The sequence below is a fragment of the Saccopteryx leptura genome, chromosome 8 (genome assembly GCF_036850995.1).
Source record: "Saccopteryx leptura isolate mSacLep1 chromosome 8, mSacLep1_pri_phased_curated, whole genome shotgun sequence".
NCBI lineage: Eukaryota > Metazoa > Chordata > Mammalia > Chiroptera > Emballonuridae > Saccopteryx > Saccopteryx leptura.
The window spans coordinates 71,586,044-71,604,604 of record NC_089510.1 but is presented as its reverse complement, the minus strand read 5'-3'; the positions used below and the strand labels follow the sequence as shown (position 1 = coordinate 71,604,604).

Here is an 18,561-nt window from a genome sequence, read left to right as displayed (position 1 = left end):
ATATGCTACATACTCACCTAAAAACCGTCCCAACGTTATTTCATGTAATCTTCATATGGCTTTATGCATAGCTATTATATTCCTATTTTTCAAAATCAGAAAATTGATTTTCAGATAAATTAAGTAACTTTTCCAAGATAATTCAACTATTAAGTGTTGGAACCATGATTTGAAGTAGTCTGCTTGATTCTACCCCCCCCCCCCCCCCCGTATTGCTGAATGGGATTTTCTGTAATGATGGAAATATTCTATATCTGTGCTGTCCAATACAAGGCCACTAGCTGTATGTGGCTAATAAGCACTTGAACTGTGACTAATCTAACTAATTAATTAAGTTTTAATTTCATTTAATTTAAATATAAAAAGCCATATGTGGCTTGTGGATATCACATTGTGTAGCACAGCATTAGACAATGAACTTCATGAGGGCAGGTACCACATGTTTTATTGATTACTGTATCCTCAACATTTAACACAGTACCCTAGTGTATATTCTATACACAATAATATTTTTAAATAAACAAGTAATTTTAAAATCTGTGCACATAATTTATGTAGAAATCATGTCCCTAAAATACCAACCCATTGGAAAACTCACTCAGGTTCTTCATGCTTTGAGACTCACCATCACCAACCAGATAATATAGAATAATAATAAAGATAGTTACTTACCTATCTCAGTAGATAAGGAAGAAATAATTAAAAAAACACCAATTTTGTAAAGAAAAGTTTTACCTGTAAATCATTGGTCAGCCAGAGGACAAAACCTCATTCTTTTTTTCATCTATTTCAACAGGAGAAAATGAATTTTTACTTGATATAAAGAAGCCAAGTAAAATTAGTAGTTTCTTGACCCTTTTCCCAAATATAGTAGTGTACCATCTGTCTCAGTAAATATTTATAAATATGGCAATATCCATCATAGGATTCAAAAGGAAACTAAATAAAATTTAAGTGTGTGTGAATAATTCCAAATGTAGCTCTGAAAAAGAGAAAAATGCAATGCATAATTGTTTTTGCCTGCATGGTGCCAAAGAGCTAGACTTATTCCACTCTCCCTATAAAATTATATATATAATAACTTTATATAAAATAAATAAATGTTATATATAATAATAATGAATATAGAATATATAGTATAGATAGCTTTAATAAAATATTTTTACATTTTACAAAGATAAAATAAGGTCCATTTTAACATCAGTTGTAAGTAGGATGGCAACTATTGGTAGCTATTTTTGTTTGAGACAGCTTGCAAAGGTACTGTAAGAAACTTTGTTAGATCTTTAAAAGGCAAGAAAGTCTCCTGATACCTTTACCTTTGAGCAAGTTTCTATGAAATTTCATTCTTAAATAGTCATAAAAACCACACAAGATACTTGCTAAAAATGCACATTTCCATTTGCCACTCACAGAAACTATGATTCAGAAAATCTCAGGAAGGGTCCAGGAATCTGCATTTAAGCAGTTCTTAAAAATTTGGTCTTATAACTTTGAGAAATACTGTAAATGCTTCTAAGATAACTCTATGTAATAAGGAAGCAGAGAAAACATCTACCTGATGCAATGTCTCCCTTCTTAGGACCCATGTAGAATTGATATGCTTGGTTAGTGGCACACATGATGAAATGACCTGCCACATCTGTCCTATCCCTCTTCCCCCCGCCACCACCATTCTGCAGTTTGAGAGTCATCATTGATCTTTTACCCCCAATTCCTGATGTGAGCACTGAATGACTAATCAGTTTTGAGCCCATTCCCATTATAAACAATACCCACCCCTCTCTCTCCCTCTCTCAACATATAAGAGAAAGAATGTAGTCACAGGAGCTGTTGGCAGCCATCTTGCAACTATGTGTGAAATGAGACTCATGATAAAGCTGCCACTAGGAACAAAAGGAAGAGCAAAGGGGTAGAGCCTTGAGAAGCATTGCTGAGCTAGATCAAACCAATCTTGAAGCCTGTACTACCTCTAGACGTCTCAGTTATGTAAGTCAATAAATACTCAGATTGTTTTTAAACGATTTAAGTTTTTTATTCAGAACATTGAAAAACCTAATTGACACAGGCTGCCATTTTTTTTATTTCATACAACCATTTTTTTTTCTTAGTTTTGCTCTCTGTGCCTCCTAGATGTTTTGCGTTCCTTCTCTGGTACTGCTGTAAGCATTATGTGAAGGCATGGCTGCGTGTTTACGTTCTCACTACTCATTTACCCCCACTACACAATTGCTACTAATACCCTTGCTATTCCTCTTCTTCCTTTGCCACTTTCTCTTCTCACTAGAACTGAACCATCAGATATACAAGTACTTCTACCTCCTGGGAAAAGAGAGCTATTAAAACCCTTTGACTGATTTAATGAAGTCCATATCTTTACAAGAAACTGCCTTTCCAAAGGCTTGATGAATGCATTAGCTCTCTCTCAGAACCCTCTGTGCACTTTTATTCTGGCTGTTCTAGCATTTTAGGTGCATTTCAAAAGCATTTAGATGTTCTTCACCCTTTGGTTCTTTCATGCAATATCTTTTCATATTTTGTCTCGTCACAGTAGAAAAAGATGAAGATGCAGAGGAAATCACAGTGGACGTCCAACAGAAGTCAGACGGCCCCTTGCAGGGGCCTCAGGCAGTTGAATAGATGAGCCCACCAAAGAAAAACACGGGGCTGTCAATCCATCTGTGCAAGGAGTAGCAACTGTGGGATCCTCTGCTCTGAAGACAGAAAGCAGAAAAAAAATCTACCCTCTTTTTTTTTCCTTTCACTTAAGGAGATGAGAGCATATGAAATTTAAAAAATCAGTAATAGAAACTGAATTCAGGAAGTTTGCAAGGCAGGAAAAAAAAGTCAAATAGAAATTCAACCAATTTTTTCTTTTCACAGCTTTGGGACTACAAATGGGAGAACCTTTACTAAAAACCTCCTTCTAATTACTTCATGAGCCAAAGAGGAACTGAAACAACTAAGAATTACAGAATATTTTCATTAATCTTCTATTTCCAAAGAAAAGACCAAAGAAATCAAGTGTTCATCTAGGGAAATGTTATCACCACACTTATTTGTTTGTCTGTTTATTTAGTTGTTGCTGTCTGCTTTATCGCTTATATAATGTTAACATTCTTTTAAAATGGGCAGATGGACTTCATTCAAGTTCTGACAGTAACTCTTTGTTATTGGTACAAATGGCTTCAGAGGTATTTAATTACCATTAGTAGTCATCCGTTTGCTCCTGGCTGGTGACATTTGGAATAGTAAGCAGGCAGAATTCTTTGTGTCCAGTGAGTTCATAGAAAGTTAAACCTACTTTTGACAACAGACTCAAGCTTAGCTACCATTAACTCCCCTCTTCAGTTACTGGATGATGTGTTTGAACAGTATGAATGATTAATGAAGGCTAAATAGTCCAGTTTCTATCTTAAAACCTTTTTGTTAACTGCCAGATAGCTGAGTGACTGGCAAGGTGAGTTGAGCTCAAGTAAGTATTCATGCAATCTGTTGCTTGTACTATAAAACAAACAAACAAACAAACAAAACATTAACTTGTCAATTGTTTTCAAGAGATGTAATAAATTAGAAACTCTCACCTTTATGTCTTACTCTTCATAGATAATACCGGGCACCATGAGTTTTTGCCAGTTTGGCATCAGAAAGTGAATTTTGCTAGTATATCCAAGTACATAATTGTTTCAAGGAAGCCAAGATAAAATGTTGTCAACTGGTAGCAACCCACTCAAAGCTCCTAAATGTAGCATTTGAATTTTTCTGCAGCAAATTCTAGAATTGTTCTTAGGGAAAAGACAACATATCATCCATTAAGTTGAGAAACCCACTTATGTCTGATAATTTATTAGAGATAGGTTGATATATAAAGATGCTCAGGCCATTTGTTGGTTGATCTGTAAGAGGCATCCGTACCACTAACTCCTCTGGAGACATCTCTTACAAAAGAGATTATGGAAGAGGCCAGACAAAGCTGGAAGCTTAATGGAAGCTGAGATTAAGAATGAATGCAGAGGGCCAAAAATTGAAGATGACCATTGACAGCAAGAAAGGGCAAGGAAGCGAGATTATAAAGAGATAGTACAATTTGGGAACATAGTTAAAACATACTTTTTTACACATTTTCAGCGACTTCTTTGGCCATGCCTTATATTCACTCTCCTTTGCCTTTATAACACTATGGCTTTTAGGGCATTCCTTATGACATTCCTGATCACCCAAACAGCCCAGAATTTAAGATCCTTGGCAAATAACACGGACACATCTATCCAACAAGATTTGCCTAAAAAATCCAAACAAATAAATTCCTGTCATTTCTTGTTTCGTGGTATATTTGGCAGGTATCTCCAACAGTTTAGAAACTGTTTGTTTCTAAACAAAGTGCCTTGAGGTATTTAAAATTAATTATTCCACACTACTTATTTTGTAATGTGCTTTATCCATCACTTTCATTAATTATGTATTGATACAGCTTGGGCATCTCCTTCCAAAGAGAAGATAGTAAAGTAAGATCAGAACTAGTGTTTTCTAAAGAGAATTCACAAGCCCACTTCATTCAGTTGTTGACTCAACAAACCTTTTGGGGACACATTATGTGCCAGAAAATGTGCTTGGCACTAGGGATACAGAGATGTTGAATACACAGCCTTTGCCCACAAGGCTCCCACTGTCTCTTTGGAGAGAAAGACAAGTCAGGGTACCAGCAGTAGAGAGGGTAATGTGGGAAAGCAGAGGAGGGATTTTTCAAGCCAACCTGGAATGGGGACTGTGGGCTTGAAGAAAGCTTTCCAGAGAGATCAATATTAAGCTGGGTTGTTCAGTGTGACCCACCTCTAGATATCAGGGACTCCCTGGGCTGCACTCATTTACCTAGGACTCAGTCTTACCTGGAGGACCTCAAGGCCTCTATTCCGTAGCTGACACAGGGATGAGCTGTCAGAGGAAGCCGGGACCCACAGCAATGCCCAGGGCCCAAAGAAACACTATTCTGATGTCAGATTACCTTTAAATTCCAAGTGTGACAGCAGTGGAAACAAGCAACAGTTGAATGGGCAGGATAAACAAAATGCAAGAAAGAAAGATGGAAGGAAGGAAGGGAGGGAGGGAAGAAGGGAGGGAAAAAGAGAAAAAAAGTAAAAAATGTCACTCTGAAAGGAGTGAAGGGAAAGGGGAAATGACACCACCCAGATGATCTAAAACATCAATCTTGAGCCAAGTTTGTACATGTTAATAATGCTTGACATAGCTCAGGGCATGCAGACAGAGTCCAGAAACAGCACATTGTGAAAGTGTGCTGGGTTAGAAAGGATTTTGCAGAACCTGCAAATCATATAAATTCTGATGAAGGCCTGATTAGCCTTCAGTGTGGGAATCTTCCCAGTGGATTTGTGGCCGACTGGGACAGCTCAGAAGGTAAGCTGGAGGGAAGGAATCCCCCGGGGCCAATCCTCTTAAACCTGACAGCCACTAACTGGAGATGGAGGCAGGAGGGGAAGGAACTGGGCAGGCTGAGTCTGTGAAGTGGAGGGGAGGGCATGTGGGCCACCCAGAAAGTAGAAAGGGCACACCCGTCTCAGTACACTGATGACCTGTAATTGGACAATTTTGCTCTTGGCAGAGGCTTTTGTCTCAATGACTTCTCTTTTAGAGGCTTCAATATTAGCTCTTACAATAACTAAGGATCTCATCAGAAAGAAGAAACCCTTGTAAAATCAAAGGAGGTTTAAATTTGGATGCAAAGTTTACCCAATATATACTATTAACCTTAGCTTGAGGCTGGATTCTGAAAAAGAAAAAAATTCTGGCAGGAAGAAGTGAAGTGGGTTATGACTAAAATGGGCCAGTGCTCAGAAATCCTACAAGTAAGGCAGAGAGCAAGGCTCAGGAAAGAGGGGTTCCCCTGGGTGGGTCACAGGGGTGAGCCTGAGCCGGGTGGGCCACCCAGCCCGTACTACCCCAGCCCCTGAGCAGTGTCTGGATGAATGGAATCAACAACCCTGCTTTCCACCCCTTTCCATTGCATTGGCTGTATGACTTTCAGTTGGTTATCTGTTCTTGTCTATGCTGCAGTCTCCACATCTGCAAAATGGGCAAAGGAAGAAAATATGTACCTCGTGCAGTGGTGAGATAATCTCCTTCAAGTGTTGGGGCCATGGGATTGTGTAAGTATTCAGGAAGTAAGCCGATAATATCTCCAAACCTTAGAACTCTCCTGCAACATCAGTACTGTGATCTCCAACAAAGAGATCAGAAAACTGAAAGTAAGAAGGTCAGGAGGAATTACTGAAGGTCACAGAGCCATCCAATGACAGAGGCAGATTTTCATCCACATAAATGGCTATGTCATCTCTGTTCTTTTCCATTAACTCCACATTCCATGCACTGATTTTTTTCAGTTGATCCTCTTGCTTTGTATATATATATATAAATATGTGTGTGTATACACACACACACACACACACACACACACACACACTTATTTCCCAGAAACATTGCCCTGTTCTACAACCATAAGGATCTACAATGCAAGGCAATTCTAACATTTCTCGTTTTTCTACCAACATGCCCAGAGCGCCTCCATAGCAGTACCCGGGAGTATGTATCCACTTTACGTAGAAGAGCTGCAATGACCCAGATCAGCCTTGCCAAGGACCAGGGACCCACAAAACTGGTTTTGAAGGTACCCCTTCTAAACACCTGTAATGGTACTGTTACTTACTCTCTGACCTGGGCAGTGCACACATCACAGGATGTACAGGCAGGAAGGGGCGGCAAGACATGATTCCGGCTTGGCTAATTTTTACTCCTTTCTGCAAGTCGGACCCATTCCAAAAGGCTGTGGTATTCTGTGAGGGGAACCAAGGACCAAAGAGAATACATTCATCATAACTGACCCCAAACAAAGGGCTCCCTCTGCCTTAAGTCCCTTTGAAGAAGATGTCATTAGAAGTGAAACATGCAGTTGGTGTTAAGCCGTTGGCCCAGCGCCATCACTGTAAACACGCTTGTCACTTTCCTGTTCAACTATCCTTTGCTGTTTTAAGATATCTGTCTCCTCATGTGCCTTGGACAAGTTCAGATTGCCAGTAAACTATCTCAGGCAACCGTATTCTGTTTTGTTTCTAATTCAATCTCGGTTTTGTTGAAGGGACATGAAGTTTGTATCTGAGAAGATGTTTGGGGCTGCAAGACTAAAAGTAGCCTAAGCAAAAAAGAAAATGTGTTACAGCACATAACAAGAGGCTGAGTCAAGGGCAGTCCTGGGCCAGGGAGATCAGCCATTCAAATGCACTACCACAGACCCAGGTACTGCTCACCTTTCCTCCCTCTTAATTGCAGCAGGTCAAGTATATTGCTCAGGATTACAGGTGCAACAGTACCCCAAACCAAAGGATGTCTCTTTTCTGTGCACCTATTTTTAAGAGCAAGAGGAATCTTCCTAGAAATCTCCAGAGCAGACTGCCCTTCATGTTTCATGGGCTAGGTTTGGGTAATTGTCCACTCTTAAATCCATCACTGGCAAGAAGTCATTTGATTAGTCAAGTTGACTGTCTGGGACTGGTGAGAAGCCTAGAGTGGCAATGGATGTTGATAGTTGAAGTCATACACACCTGGGTTTGAGTCTAGGCTCACCATTTACCTCTTAAAATTCTAGTAGCCTCCCTTGGAAAATAGGGTTAAAAATATCTACTTCAAAGGTGGTTGGTGAAGATTAAATGCGGTCATGCTTGTAAGAGGCATAGTGCAATGCACGGCACATAATAGTTACCTAATGCCTGTTGCTTTCTCCTGGGTTCTTTGTTTTTCTCCCTTTTGGAAAGCTGTCAGCATATGTGTTTCCCTTAGAACTAGAGGACTTTCCCTTGTCTCTTCATGTCTGCAGAAACTTCTCCTGCCTCTTCTTGTGATTTCTGGTTTCACAACATTATTTGTAACGCTTTTAAGAATATGATTATTACTTGTTATTAATACTACTATTGGAGTAATTGATAAATGTGTAGTATAAAATGATATTGACCCACAGTTCACATCTCTTGTCATATTTGACCCTGGTAATGTGGTCAATTGGGGATGCTACAATTAAAGGTAATGAACCAATTCATTTCCTTGTAATTTGTTATGTTTAATAAGAGTCTTCCATGCACTTTGTCCAGTGAATATACCCACACATTAATCTTGATCAACTTCCAGCAAGTGTTTAATGAGGCCTTTGTTGCATGGTTTAAGGTGTCCCTTTGCTATATTTACCATTTGTGGAGAAACTTAAGAAAGTAAAATGCATATATTTTGTCACTAGAGAAGTTTTCTTGCTGCCCTGAGAAAGAGACAAGTATTGTTTGCATAACAGAACACAAAAAGAGCTAATGAGGATGCATTGGTTTAAATCATTATTAAGAGACACATTTATTTTAAAAAATTGAAGATAATCTCTCATATGCCTGAGTTGTGACTGCTCTCAGGTAAAGGCTACAGAAAACATTCTGCATTACAGCAGAGCTGATGATCTATTTTTTTAAACTTTCTTTACTATTTCTAAATAGTTTTTTGTCATCCAAAGAGAAAATGCATTAGTTTTTAGATAGTCAGCCATGTATTGAGAACTCACTTTGTGCCACACTGTGCTACACGGAGCAGAAGGTATAAAAGTCAGAAAAGACCGGGTCGTGGCCCTTGAGTGAGACAGTCCAGTTTGACACATACAGTCAGTTTGAACAATGCAGGAGAGTTATATGGAGTGGAAAGAGAGCTGGCATGGCTTTTGGCACTGTCACAGCTAGCTGGTGGCTTGGACAAACTACCTATCTTCTTTGGGCCTCTGTTTCCCTCCTTCATAAAATAAGTGATTTTAACTCGAGAATGCCGAGGTGGTCAAATTCTAATATTCTGTGGTTCTCAAAGTGGTCCAAAAAAATATCACTAAAATCTGGACTAGTCAGCAAAGGTTTATAAGATGAGCTAAACTAGAGGTAGTGCTAAAGAATGAAGAAGAGGGGGCTGTGTGCAGGGAACCTGGACGGGACAGCAATCCAGGGCAGCAGCAGAAGGAACGAGCACTGATTCTGCGGTCATGAGTGTCATCCTGGCTGGAGTAAGGGAACGTGCTGGACAATCAAGACAGGAAATACAGGTGGTCAATAAATGCAGACCAGCCTGACTCGTGGTGGCACAGTGGATAAAGTGTCAACCTAGAATGCTGAGGTCGCCGGCTTGAAACCCTGGGCTTGCCTGGTCGAGGCACATGCAAGAAGCAACTACTGCTGGTTGATGCTTCCCACTCCTCTCTGCTACCCCCTCTCTATCTCTTTCTCTCTTCTCTCTAAAATCAATAAATCAAACCTTTTTTTTTTTTTTTTGGTGACAGAGACAGAGAGAGAGGGACAAATAGGGACAGACAGACAGGAAGGGAGAGAGATGAGAAGCATTAGTTCTTTGTTGTGGCTCCTTAGTTGTTCATTGACTGCTTTCTCATATGTGCCTTGACCGGGGGGCTACAGCAGAGTGAGTGACCCCTTGCTCAAGCCAGCAACCTTGGGCTTCAAGCCAGTGACCTTTGGAATCAAGCCAGCAATGATGGGGTCATGTCTATGATCCCACGCTCAAGCCAGTGACCCAGCGCTCAAGCTGGTGAGCCCGTGCTCAAGTTGGCAACCTCAGGGTTTTGAACCTGGCTCCTCTGTGTCCCAGTCCAATGCTCGATCCACTGTACCACTGCCTGGTCAGGCACTATAAATAAAATCGTTAAAAAAGAAAAACAGAAGTGTGGAGCCAGACACAGTCTGAGCAAGTTAGCCTTGATGTTACTACTACATAGGAGGCTTCACCCTCTTATCTGCTTTTTATTTTCATCCATTTTCTCTTCCTCCTCTTCTTTCTCTCCTACCTGATTTTTTAAAACTTTTTTATGTTGATCATTTTCTTGCCTCCCCCCCATCTTCTCCGTGTTTTCTTTTATTATAATGTTTACAGTTTACAAAGCACTTTTCCCAATATGATGACTTTAACAAGAAAATAATTCATACTATTCTCAGACTTCCCAGAGTTCAGACTCTGGAGCTAGAAAACCTGAGTTTGAGTCCCTGATTATACCTGTTACCAGCTGTCTGGTCTTAGACAAATTCTATTATCTGTACATTAATGTGCTTTCCTGCAATATGAAGATAATAATGATGCCCACCTCACAGAGTTGCAAGAATTAAATGAATAACTAAAGCACTTATAGCAGTGCAGGGCACTTGGTTGATTCTGGGTGTGTTAACAATTATTTGGGAAAAGACCTATCAGGTTGTTTTCTCTTCTGCCTATGTGGTCATATAACATACATGAGTTTCTGTTTTTCTGACCTACTGACAACTTTTACTTGAGCAAGTTAGAGCACCATCTGAGTTAATCATTTAAATGTGCTAACCAAAATTTCAAGATTTTAAAGCTTTCTGAGCAAGGCCACAGCCTCAAGTTGCAGCTGTTTTAATTAGTTTCACTCTTTCTGCCCCGTGATCCAGAAATCTTTAATTGCACTGTAGCAGCCTCCCGCTCCGTCACAGATTGGGCTTTACCTGCTACTATTTAAAGTTTATAAATCATGCTCCTTCTGTTTGAATTATGCTTCTTCTGAAGTCTCTGAAACGAAATGAATAATTATCAAGATGCAATTGTCATGGTTTGTAAAAGATACTGTAAAAAGATTGTTTTTCCTTTTTCTATGAACCTGTTTTTATTTCCATTTGTCTCCAATTTGCAGCCACGAGCCTGAAGAAAATGTCAATTTTACCTTTGATGAATAGAGAAAAAAATTCTTAGAATCAAGAAACCTGACATCTGATAAGCAAACATTTCCTTCTTTCAAAGGTGGTGGGAGTGTGTTGTGGCGACCTTTCGGGGTCCTAACTTTAAGGCTTGCCTGAGTGCCCGGTCCATACATTGCCATAGTGGGAACCCCTGGCAGGATTGTCAATGCAAAAAGAGCTAGTGCTGGAGGTTTCAGTAACACAGTGAGACTGTTTCTCAATGCAAAACCATCATGCTCTACGTAATGAGCTCTTTCCTTCGATATCCTGGACATACTCTGATTCTTTCCGCTTGGGGAAAGATTAGGTCTAATTCTGCAGGTTATAGAGCCATCAGACTTCACACATAAAATAATAAATTGAGGAAACATTGAAATAAAAGCAGATCAGTCTTAATCATCTGTTACTTCCTCTCCTGTTTTATCTACCATTGCATTTTTAAATTTCAGAGAGGGACAATCCGCTCCCTACCTTCAAAATTCTTTCCTCTCCTAATGTCCACAGTCCTCATTTTTTACTTATTCATTCATTTATGTATTCAAAAAGTAAAAAGGTGCCTAAAAAAGAAGTTGATCATGCTCTCCTTTGCCCGCCAACAAAACAACATGTCAAATGTAAAAAAATAAAAATCTTTCTATTCATTTTTATTTTGCTGCCTTTAAGATGATACAAGATTCTTAGCCTGACACATTGAGCCCTTCACAATTCCTCCATAAACCACCTCTCCAGCCTCACATCTCACTCCTTGACCATTCCCAGCATGTGCCACAGTGACCATTTCCTCACTGGTCCCCAGAAGTACCAGGCACTTTCAGGTCATTACACATCTTTTCACACATTCCTGCTTCTTCAAATCGTTCTTTGTCCACAAACCCCTGCTATTTACTGCCCAACTTTCTCTGACTTCCTAGACACCTCTAGGAGTGTGTATTCCTGCCAATATTTTTAAATCTCTCATTTTATTATGAATGATCCATTCACATATCTATCTCTCCTTCTAGGATGGAAACTCTTTGAGTGTTGGGAGCATGTCTTAGTCATCTTTGTATCCAAAGTGCTGTGAATAGAACCTGAAACACAGCAAGTTCTTATTAAGTGTTCATTGCATGGATGGATGGATGGATGGATGGATGGATAAATGCATAAATGAATAATTTCTGTTGCATCTTTAGTAGAGAAAGGATTAATATTACAAAGTTTCAACCTTATGTATAGGGCTGGATTCTTTCTGCTATAGATGAAAATGGATCTAACTCAGGCTGACCTAAGCAAATATCTGGTTCACATGGTTGAGAAATTTAGGGATGCAGCTAGGCTCAGAGACGGCAAGGAGCCGACAAGTTGCCATTATCTCTTTCTCTCAACATACATGCATGCACACTCACTCTCTTTTCTCTTCATCTCTTGTCTCTGCTTTTTTCCCCCTTCTCTTGGTTATTGGTGTCATTCTCTCCTGTACGTGATAAGCATCCTTCTATCACTGGAACCAGAGAGGCTGGTCAGCCTTGGAATTGTATGATTTCATTTTAATGACCCAAGGAAAAAAGAGTGAGCTTTTTTTCCCCAGAAGTTATCTATAAAACCCCAATGACAGATTCTAATTGACTGTCCGATGCGACCAGCACAATGGGCCAGGCCCGGAACACTTTCTCAACCTGTTCCGCCTAGGAAAGAGGGGGCAGTGCCCTTTAATGAGAAGTCCACAGAAGACATGCAATGAGAGACAATGACTCAGAGAACAGTAATATAATTTCATAAAGAGGGAAAGCCATCCTGAGGGGGTGAAAAATGAATTTCCCCCACACCTTGGAGTTTCTTTATGCATGTAAGCTGCTACTTAGCACACGTTAAGGTGTGGTGATGGTATTTAATGTTTAAAAGATAGGCATTTAAACATTTACCAAGTAAATTATATAAATAAAAGTACGGAAAAGCCTTGTGTTAAAAAACCAAGATCACTTTTACTTTTGTTTTTGAAGATTATATATACATTTGAATTCATGCCTTTGTTCTACAATACCTTCAATAGAAGTGTCAAAATGAGAATTTCCCCTGAATCTTCTTGGCTTCATCAGAAACTATGTAGACTGGGGAATTTCACCAGTAGTCCTTCTTTCTCTCAATTTTAGGGTGGTGTCCATCTGCGGCATGTTATTGGACACATGAGCAGTCAGAGCTGTTTCTCGTCATCTCAAACTTGGCAAGTTACAAATCTCATCCTCAAATGCATTTTCTCAACTTAGTTCTCCCATGCTACATGCTTGGTGGCCCTTCTATTTGTCCATTTTTGGCAGAACAATGCATGGTCTATTTCCAGGACAATTTTTTTTTTTTTTGAAGACCCAGATGATTGCTATTCCAAAGGCAAGGGGTGCCTGGATCAAAATGGAACCACAAGTTCCATTTGGCATCACTGAATCAACCTTATCAGCAGAGGCCAGGGATGTTTTTCTCTGAAATCAGGGCTTTTATCAAGACCACAGAGCACAAGTGAGACCTGCGATCTGCATTTGCAACATCTGTGGCACAGAAACTAGCCCCAGGTAGCAGGAAGGCTGACCCTTTCCACTGCTCCAAAACTCCCTGCTTGATGACTTCCTAATCTCCCATGACATGTCTTGAAAATGGATTACATTTGCTGTTTTTTCAATTATTCATGCTTAAACTGCATCTTCCACATTAGTCTCTAAGTTACATTAGGGCAGGAACATACAATGTCTTTCTGTCTTGCACAGTGTTCATGGATCCTCACAGAATACTTACTGAGTAACATCTTTTCAATTCTATCAACACATAAGACAGCTAAAGAGCAAAACTATTGGAGAATATATCCAGTCTACCCCCTTTATTCCAGGACCTTTAAGTGTAGCTAACCTGGCTCCAGATTGATGAGTACAGTGGACAGTTCTTTGGAGCTCTGCCTTACTATTAGACTGTTTTTACTTTGAGATCTTGACTTTCTAACAATAATAGAGCTTGGGGGTTTCTCTAATTGCTAAAAAGATAACCATTTAGGACAATGAGTAAATGATAACCAATCATACTTGCAATGTTTCTGAATAACTGGCATCTGCCCTAATTATTTCCATAAAAGGTGAATTGCCTTTTTTAAATTTCTGAAATATGGCCCGTGGTATCTCACATAACAGTAGTTAGCTACTAGCTGGCCAACTATGCAGCTATATAAAGTATATTTTGCTATATTTCAGTGAGGCAATTAAAAGTGGTATAAATTTTCAAACTTTTTATTAATTATATCCTATCAGTGCCATTCTCAAGAAGATACCAATAAAATTCTTCAGTTTAGACAACCTAACTTTAGTTCACATTATATTAAATTAGACATTTTTAATATATGAGCTTTGTAAATAATTAGAAGTCACACATGGCTTCTTTTTGTAATCAGAAATTTTAAAATTGCACTATATAATTACAATATACTATAGAAAAGTGTCTAGTGGATAACCTTGCTGCACTGAAATGCTTTTGCTGTAAACAAGTCTATCTTTTAATGAAATATTTGTCAGTGCATGTATTCAAAGAAGCACTCTCAAAGCATGTGATCAGAAGTTATGAAATAATTATATTTCCAAACATAATCTTTTCTAATCATACCATTTTGTTTTACTTAAAAATAACCTGGGGGTTTCTAAAACAGGTACAATTATCTTTGATATCAACTATAAGGTATCATCCCTCCAGAAAATGATTTGGGGCAGAGGGAAAAATAAACCCATAGGTTGACTTTTCTTTTTTCTTTCCCTGATAATCCTCAGTCTAATTACAAATAGATATACTAGCAAAAAATAGTCTAAATTTAGCCTCTAGCTTTTTAAAAATGATAAGATGGAAAGCACTGAATTCATAGTAACATTTAAAACCCCATTCATGCAATTCTAATACATAGTGATATTCACTGGTATATAGACAAGACTTAGTTCAGTTCAACAAACTTTTACAGAGCCCCTAAATTACACTTCTGAGTTTGAGGGTCATCAGGATAAAGATTACAGACAAAGTTCTTGACAGATAGCTTATTATTTGGGGAGGGGGGACAGAGAGCAAATATGCAATTCTAATACAATGACATAAGTTATACCCAAGGTGATATGGGAACGCAGAAGAGCAAGGGGTGCTGATGGAGTTCTTAGTGGAGCTTCTGCACTATGCGGTGCCTGGGCTGAGCCCTGGAGAAGGGTTCCATTGGTGGGAAAGTTAGCAATGGAGTAACAAAGCAGCCAGTCCATTTGGTACAGGGAGCAGCCTGATATTTCTGCAACATCTCCTAGATTGGGGTGGGGTAGGGAATGAGGCTGGCAGGTGTCAGGTCCCAAGGTGTCTGTGCACCGCAGGTAAATAAGAACCCTGCTTTGCTCCAACTAAGAATTAGTCTCCGGCCAGGTCCTGTTCTGGCAGGATGTTACAGCCGTGGCAACAACTCTTCACTGAGCTACTGAGTATTCGTTGAGAACCTCTTTGTAATGTCTCCTCAAGGACTCAGAACCCTACTTTACCTTACATGTAAATTCCCCAAACTGAGCCTGCAACTGTGGGTCTTTCTTGCCACCATCTTATTTAGGGAAAGATTATTGAACACCTGCCACATTTCAGTGACTGAAGAGACACATGATAAAGAATCAGACATTGTCCTCAAGGGACTCACAAGCAAGTATTTATTCTGGGTCCCATCACCTCAGGATGCTGAGGGCAGGCATGCCAAGGTAGCAATTAGGCCAGATGCCAAACAAAATCATGAAGTGTTAAAGGGAAGAGATTTTCTCAGTCCTTATTCCCTTCCAAGTAACACATATACATTATGTTAGCGGTCCTCTTAAAGACACGACCCCTGCCTTCAGTCCACTCAAGATAAATACAAGAAATACAATTTTTGTATTACCTAGAGGTATTTTCATATTACCTTTATTTTTTAAGTGAGAGTAGGAGAGATACAGAGACAGATGCTTTGCCCATCTGGGGCCACTGTCAACCAAGTTATAAAGCACCTGAGGCAGAGGCTGAAGGAGTCTTCCTCAGTGCTGGGGTGATGTGTTTGAACCAGTCAAGCCATGGCTGCGGAAGGGGAAGAGAGAGGATGTGAGAGAGAAGGGGGGTGTCTCCGGCCATACCACCCTGAACGCACCCGATCTCGTCCGAGAGAGAAGGGGGAGGGGAGGGGGGAGAAGCAGATGGTCGCCTCTTCTGTGTGCCCTGGCTGGGAATGGAGCTCAGGACATCCACACACTGGGTCAATGCTCTACTGCTGATCCAACCAGCCAGGACCAACTTCTTTCTTTAGAAGCTTTCAGAGCATTTTAACACTTTAAAAAATATTTTCAGATTAGTTTATTTTTATCCTAAGGTATGATAAAAAGATAGATGTAAGCGTTGGCCTGGAGTGCAGGAGTCCCGGGTTTGATTCCCGGCCAGGGCACACAGGAGAAGGGCCCATCTGCTTCTCCCCCTCTCCCCCTCTCCTTCCTCTCTGTCTCTCTCTTCCCCTCCCACAGCCAAGGCTCCATTGGAGCAAAGTTGGCCCAGGCGCTGAGGATGGCTCTGTGGCCTCTGCCTCAGGTGCTAGAATGGCTCTGGTTGCAACAGAGTGACACCCCAGATGGGCAGAGCATTGCCCCCTGGTGGGCAGAGCATCACCCCCTGGTGGGCATGCCAGGTGGATCCCGGTCAGGCGCATGCAGGAGTCTGTCTGACTGCCTCCCCGTTTCCAACTTCAGAAAAATACAAAATAAATAAATAAATAAAATAAAAGAGAGATGTACAAAATATGCCAGCTTTTGGCAAAGTAAAGAATACCATTCTGTTGGCACTTATCCCAGCCAGAAGTGGGGAATGGCATTGGCATCAGAGGTGGGGGACAGTTTGTTTATAGATGTTGGCACCATCAATAAATAATTTCTGAACATCTTCTAGGTACAAGAAGCTGGCAACAGAAAGGAATCTGGTAAGAGCTGTGAGACTGCAGCGGGAGACAAGTAAGGCTGAGGCAGGCGTGCAGAAGTGGGGTAGAGAAGAGAAAGCACTGGTTGGGGTTCGAGAGGTTCAGCTGACAAGGGGTTTGCATCTAGAACACTGAATAGCAGTAGTAGGCCTGAGTGATGCAGTGCAATGAAGAGGGCGCTGTATCACCTGGTGAAGGAGCCCCACCCATTCTGTACATTACCGTGCAAAACTCAGGACCCTCCAAGGACCTGCCATGGCCAAGGCTGAAGAAATTCTTACTGCTCCGGCAGAAGTCAACTGCTCTCTGAAGGACTTCTGCTGTGAGGAGAGGCCCCAGGCTCAGCTCTAAGGGGGAAGATGCTCACGGGGCGGCAGTGGCCTGGAGCCAGGGTGCTGAGGGTGGCCCTTAAAGCTCCTCATTGTGTGAGGCCTAGTCTCCAGACCCTCAGGACTTCTCACAATTCAGCTCAAGTTCTGCAAAGTCATATTAGCTATGGTTAGGATGATTCTACAATGTGGAGATTTAAACTGGGACTTTCCGGAGATGACGTCAGAGTAATGGCGGGGTAGGAAGCGATACCGATAAATCTCCCCCAAAACTCAACAAGATCTTCAACCAGAAACAGAAAAACCTATCCTTGGAGCCTCCAGATGTTTTGCAATACACCCGAAGGTATGGTCAAGCGAAAAATTGGCTAAATATATAACCAAACCCCGAAGGAAATAGGGAGTAAGAAATGCTCCGCCTTCCTCACTAACCTAAATAGGGTGGCTTTCTCTGGGAACTGTGAATATAGAAACTGAGGCGGGCAAAGGGGGTGAATAGATCCAGGCCGTGGTACAAACGGCCGAACCAGGCTGTGGCACGGAGATCCAAGCCAAGGAAAAACTGTTCCTGTGGCAACCCGGGTAATACAAGCTAACACTCGCGCCAAACCCAAACAAAGAAAGACAAGCGGGGCAGCCATTTTACCCGATCTCCAGGTCGGCGCGCGCAGATAGTGGGCGAGAGATTTCTTCCAAAGCCCCAGGAGTGGGTGCCCGTGTTACCCCACAGAGAGGCAGAGTCAGAGGCCTTTCTGTGGGCCGAAAGCGGAATCTCTGGGCAGCCCCAGCGCCCTGGGAAAGCCACGCACGGGAGGGAGCGAGAACTAATTCCAATGGTGGAACTTTTTCATACGGGTGGGGGTTTCACTCAGAGGGAAACGCGGCCGGCCTGATATCCTGGTCTGCGCACGCAGATGGCGAGAGATTCCTCTGAGTGCCTCGGCAGTGCGCGCCTGTGTTATCGCACAGAGGGGCAGAGTCAGGGGCCTTTGTGTGGGCCAAAGCAGAATCTCGGGCCACCCCAGCGCCTTGCAAAAGCCGCGCACGGGGACGGAGCGAGAGCCAATTCCAACGCTGAAACTTTTCCATGCGGTTGGGGGTTTCACTCAGAGCATGAGACTGCTGGCCGGATATCCTGGTCTGTGCGCGCAGATAGTGAGCGAGAGTTTCCTCCAAGCACCCCGGAAGTAGGCGCCCACCTGTGTTACCGGACAGAGTGGCAGAGCCAGAGGTCTTTGAGTGGGCGGAAACCCCGCCTGATTATGCTAACAGCTCTGACTGACTGAGCCTTACCCAGAGCCCTGTGCTGAGTGGAAATAGAATGGGGAGTTGCCAGCTCTTTGAGCCTCTTACTATCCAGGCAGAGGCAGCAGCAACCCCATAGCTGGATTATCAGCCTACTAATTGAGGAAGAAAAGACTAGGAGAAAGGCTCCAGGAACACGGACTCTCTCACTGTTGGAGCCTATAAATGCTAATGAGCCTCGACTGCCAAC

At 41.5% G+C, this 18,561-nt stretch overlaps 1 long non-coding RNA gene across 1 annotated transcript in view; it reads left to right on the top strand.

Annotated features, from left to right (window-relative positions):
- Window positions 1-5,379: 5,379 nt before the first annotated feature.
- The window catches only part of LOC136380073 (uncharacterized), an 86,046-nt gene continuing 72,864 nt past the window's right edge, over window positions 5,380-18,561 (top strand). The window contains exon 1 of the long non-coding RNA XR_010746837.1: window positions 5,380-5,412. This is a non-coding gene — a long non-coding RNA (uncharacterized lncRNA). The remainder of the gene's footprint in view (window positions 5,413-18,561) is intronic.